Source organism: Salvelinus alpinus, chromosome 35 (genome assembly GCF_045679555.1).
Source record: "Salvelinus alpinus chromosome 35, SLU_Salpinus.1, whole genome shotgun sequence".
Taxonomy (NCBI): domain Eukaryota; kingdom Metazoa; phylum Chordata; class Actinopteri; order Salmoniformes; family Salmonidae; genus Salvelinus; species Salvelinus alpinus.
Window position 1 is genome coordinate 25,131,149 of NC_092120.1, and position 6,002 is coordinate 25,137,150.

Consider the following 6,002-nt stretch of genomic DNA (forward strand, 5'->3'; position numbering starts at 1 on the left):
AGTCAGTCAGGAAAGCAAAGGCCAGCTTTTTCAAGCAGAAAATTGCATCCTGTAGCTCTAACTCCAAAAAGTTCTGGGATACTGTAGAGTCCATGGAGAACAAGAGCACCTCCTCCCAGCTGCCCACTGCACTGAGGCTAGGTAACACGGTCAACACCGATAAATCCGTGATAATCGAAAACTTCAACAAGCATTTCTCAACGGCTGGCCATGCCTTCCTCCTGGCGACTCCAACCTTGGCCAACAGCTCCGCCCCCCCCCGCTGCTACTCGCCCAAGCCTCCCCAGCTTCTCCTTTACCCAAATCCAGATAGCAGATGTTCTGAAAGAGCTGCAAAACCTGGACCCATACAAATAAGCTGGGCTTGACAATCTGGACCCCCTATTTCTGAAACTGTCCGCCGCCATTGTCGCACCCTCTATTACCAGCCTGTTCAACCTCTCCTTCGTATCATCTGAGATCCCCAAGGATTGGAAAGCTGCCGCGGTCATCCCCCTCTTCAAAGGGGGAGACACCCTGGACCCAAACTGTTACAGACCTATATCCATCCTGCCCTGCCTATCTAAGGTCTTCGAAAGCCAAGTCAACAAACAGATCACTGACCATCTCGAATCCCAACGTACCTTCTCCGCTGTGCAATCCGGTTTCCGAGCCGGTCACGGGTGCACCTCAGCCACGCTCAAGGTACTAAACGATATCATAACCGCCATCGATAAAAGACAGTACTGTGCAGCCGTCTTCATCAACCTGGCCAAGGCTTTCGACTCTGTCAATCACCATATTCTTATCGGCAGACTCAGTAGCCTCGGTTTTTCTAATGACTGCCTTGCCTGGTTCACCAACTACTTTGCAGACAGAGTTCAGTGTGTCAAATCGGAGGGCATGTTGTCCGGTCCTCTGGCAGTCTCTATGGGGGTACCACAGGGTTCAATTCTCGGGCCGACTCTTTTCTCTGTATATATCAATGATGTTGCTCTTGCTGCGGGCGATTCCCTGATCCACCTCTACGCAGACGACACCATTCTGTATACTTCTGGCCCTTCCTTGGACACTGTGCTATCTAACCTCCAAACGAGCTTCAATGCCATACAACACTCCTTCCGTGGCCTCCAACTGCTCTTAAACGCTAGTAAAACCAAATGCATGCTTTTCAACCGTTCGCTGCCTGCAACCGCACGCCCGACTAGCATCACCACCCTGGACGGTTCCGACCTAGAATATGTGGACATCTATAAGTACCTAGGTGTCTGGCTAGACTGCAAACTCTCCTTCCAGACTCATATCAAACATCTCCAATCCAAAATCAAATCTAGAGTCGGCTTTCTATTTCGCAACAAAGCCTCCTTCACTCACACCGCCAAACTTACCCGAGTAAAACTGACTATCCTACCGATCCTCGACTTCGGCGATGTCATCTACAAAATAGCTTCCAATACTCTACTCAGCAAACTGGATGCTGTTTATCACAGTGGCATCCGTTTTGTTACTAAAGCACCTTATACGACCCACCACTGCGACCTGTATGCCCTAGTCGGCTGGCCCTCGCTACATGTTCGTCGTCAGACCCACTGGCTCCAGGTCATCTACAAGGCTATGCTAGGTAAAGTGCCGCCTTATCTCAGCTCACTGGTCACGATGGCTACACCCACCCGTAGCACGCGCTCCAGCAGGTGTATCTCACTGATCATCCCTAAAGCCAAAACCTCATTTGGCCGCCTTTCCTTCCAGTTCTCTGCTGCCTGCGACTGGAACGAATTGCAAAAATCTCTGAAGTTGGAGACTTTTATCTCCCTCAACAACTTTAAACATCTGCTATCTGAGCAGCTAACCGATCGCTGCAGCTGTACATAGTTCATCGGTATATAGCCCATCCAATTTACCTACCTCACCCCATACTGTTTTTATTTATTTACTTTTCTGCTCTTTTGCACACCAGTATCTCTACTTGCACATGATCATCTGATGATTTATCACTCCAGTGTTAATCTGCTAAATTGTAATTATTCGATTTATTGCCTACCTCCTCATGCCTTTTGCACACATTGTATATAGATTCTCTTTTTTTCTACCATGTTATTGACTTGTTTATTGTTTACTCCATGTGTAACTCTGTGTTGTCTGTTCACACTGCTATGCTTTATCTTGGCCAGGTCGCAGTTGCAAATGAGAACTTGTTCTCAACTAGCCTACCTGGTTAAATAAAGGTGAAATAAAAAACTAAAAAAAACTCAGTTTAGCTCAATGCTGATTGGCAATTATTTTACACTTTTTTTTATCAAGGGAGGCCAAATGCTTGCTGACTTCCCTTGCTTTCAATGTTAAGTGCGGCAATAATGTCATAGTATTTTGGACCAGACAGCATCAGATAGATGGCCTACACATACAGAGTCAGAGGGGCGCCGTTTAGCTTGAATGCTTTCTCCCATGAGATACAGTACATTCAGCCTCTTGTGAATTGAAGGAAAGTTATGAAACAGAGAGACGAAAGATAAAATAATTTGTTTTTTTCTTGGTAAATGTTTTGGGGAAGCCAGGCTTCCATGAATACACGCCACTGAGGCTATGTGAGAGGTTATAGACCTGCAGTCAGTGTTCAGATTTCAGTTTCCGTTTAACATATCTGACCAGCAGGCTACAGTTCCCATGACGTGCCATAGGCCTATTTGAAGTCCCCATCTTGTGACTGTCAAATTTGTATAGCGCCTCACAATCATCACACATAACACTGCTATCATCCTCTTTTACCACTTCACCAAATCTTTCCAAAACGTTACTTTTCTAGCCCTTCCTTTGTTTTATTTTCCACTCTCTGTATACACCCTATATTACAAGCCTGTATTTTCGTTTGCCCACTTTTCTTGTTTGTGATTAAGTGCAGTGTTTTGTGACATTCCTCTCTTCTCCTCAGATATTTGGTGCTCCCCAGACCTGTGTTTCGAGGTAAGGATGGAGTACACTGTTCGTCTGAGCTTACCCCTCTACTCTGCACTCAGTGATGACCAGTCCCTATACACACTCATCGACTTGGTTAGTTCCCACATACAGACACTGTTAAACACAAATCATGCATTGATGTCATTTGCATAAAAATTTGAGCTACAAGTATTTTAAATTGGGATTCAGCCCTTAGACTTCATACTACTAATTCCATTGTCTGTATCTTCCTGTCCTCTATATAGATTGCGAGAGAGCAACTTGAGAAATTGAGAGTGAAAACTTGACAAAGACATGTAACTATTGTTGGTGGACAATTTGATGCTTTTAAATAAATGTTTTACCTGTTTGAACTGTTTCTTAGCTCATGGTTCTATATTTTATAAATCAGACATTTTTCTTTTTGATTTGTGGCAATTATATTCTGCTCGACCAAAGTCACACTTGCAAGTGGTCAAGTTAAGCCTGTCCGCTCGCGTAACACATCCTTCTAACCTCTCCACAAAATGTATGTGCTCCTGACTGGTCTGTATTCTGGTGGCACTCATCCTCTGCTCGCGGGACCCATCCTCTGCACTCTCGACTCAAGTGTTTGCTTGCTCAATGATGATTCATCTTGCTCGACAGCACCATCTCACTCACAATAGACAGAGGCTGATTTGAGGCGATACGTGTAATAGGTTTATAACTACTGTACAAGGGGCTGTAGAATGAAGCTGTGAACAACATGATTTATTATATTTGGTCTGTTGATATTTCATGTCTGTCTCCTAATCCTGTCATGTCCTGTCAGGCTACCTTCCAATGTCCTACTTAGAATGCATGCCCAACTACATGACTTAATTCTAAGTACTGTAAATATTGAAACAGAGCCTCAGTGAATTTGTAACTATTGTTTTTCTTATCAATGATAAGAGATAATACAGAGTGTCAATGATTTAAAATGCCTAATTTCACACAGCTGGAAACATGAAAAATGCCAGATACTAAAGGATGGATCAAAATGTGCATAATGGGTACCTGGAGGAAAATGGGGAGGGTTTAGTATTATTTTCAATGTCAGTGTAGGGGCATGTCATTTAACTTGTAATAGATGAATTGTCAATATTTCTCAGTGTTTAAGAATTAGTTGCTTATCAGGCTTTACAAATTGAGCCCTGTGTGCGCTATCAAAATTCCTGCGTTGCCATGCTTAAAGCATGAAGAAAAGTTTCTAAACTGCATATCGAAGGCTCTGGTCTGTCCAAGAAGTGAGGGTAAACGGTAGACATGTTCTCTGCTATCCACTTTATGAATTTAATTATTATTTTGGGTATAGCGAAGGGTCACTTGTTTTTTTCGGCATTAGGTAAAAAGCGTTAGGTAAAATATATTTTGCTGAAGGGCTGTCTATTGTCATTTCAGAGGTCCATTTTTCTCCATGTAACCCTCATTGTACAGTACCAGTCAATAGTTGACACACCTACTCATTGTTTTTTTTTTTTGTTGTTGTTTTTTACAATTGTCTACAATGTAGAATAACAGTGAAGACATCAAAACTATGGAACAACACATATGGAATCATGTAGTAACCAGAAAGTGTTAGCAAATCAAAATATATTTAATATTTTAGAATCATTACAATAGCAACCCTTTGCCTTGAGGACAGCTTTGCTCACTCTAGACATTCTATCAACCAGCTTCACCTAGAATGCTTTTCCAACAGTCTTGAAGGAGTTCCCACGTACGCTGAGCACTTATTGGATGCTTTTCCTTCACTCTGCGGTCCAACTCATCCCAAACCATCTAAATTGGGTTGAGGTCAGGTGATTGCCAGGTCATCATCTGATGCAGCAGGTCATCGCTCTCCTTCTTTGTCAAATAGCCCTTACACAGCCTGAAGGTGTGTTGGGTCATTGTCCTGTTGAAAAACAAATGATAGTCCCACTAAGGGAAAACCAGGTGGGATGGCACATCGCTGCAGAATGCTGTGGTAGCCATGCTGGTTAAGTGTGCCTGGAATTCTAAATAAATCACAGTGTGCAACCAGCAAAGTACCCCCACATCTCCTCCTCCATGCTTCACGGTGGGAACCACACATGCAGAGATCATCAGTTCACCAACTCTGCATTTGAAACCAAAATTTAAAAAATGTACTAATCAGACCAAAGGACAGATTTCCACCAGTCTAATGTCCATTGCTCATGTTTCTTGGCCCAAGCAAGTCTCTTCTTCTTATTGGTGTCCTTTAGTAGTGGTTTCTTTGCAGCAAATCGACCATGAAGGCCTGATATTAATGCAGTCAGTCTCCTCTGAACAGTTGATGTTGAGATGTGTTACATAAACTCTGTGAAGCATTTATTTGGGCTGCAATCTGAGGTGCAGTTAACTCTAATGAACTTATTTGAGCTTCTCTTGCCATAATATGGACTTGGTCTTTTACCAAATAGGGGTGGTATACAGAAGATAGACCTATCTTGTCACAACACAACTGATTGGCTCAAACGCACAAGGCACACCTGTTAATTGAAATGCATTCCAGGTGACTACCTCATGAAGCTGGTTGAGAGAATGCCAAGAGTGTGCAAAGCTGTCATCAAGGCAAAGGGTGGCTACTCTGAAGAACCTCAAATATATTTTGATTTGTTTAAAAAAAATGCTGGTTACTGCATGATACCATATATGTTATTTCATAGTTTTGATGTCTTCACTATTATTATACAATGTAGAAAACATTTCAAATAAAGAAAAACCCTTGAATGAGTAGGTGTGTACAAACCTTTGACTGGTACTGTAAATAACATTCACTCCCTAAATGATATGTCATTTGCAAGTGGGAGCTCTTACAGTATAAATTACTCTTCCTCGCCATCTTGTGGCTGCTCTTAGTGGTACAGTATATTGACTTTCCATTTCACCGGTAGTTCAAACACAATTTGACAAAGACATTATTTTGTATTAATTAGCATAATTTCAATACTGTTTACTCATTCAATCTCCTCAGCACCATGTGTCCAACCAGGACAGATTAAATGACACTGCCATCAATCTGGAGACTGTCTCAACCCCTGCCTCTTACAAAAAAAATG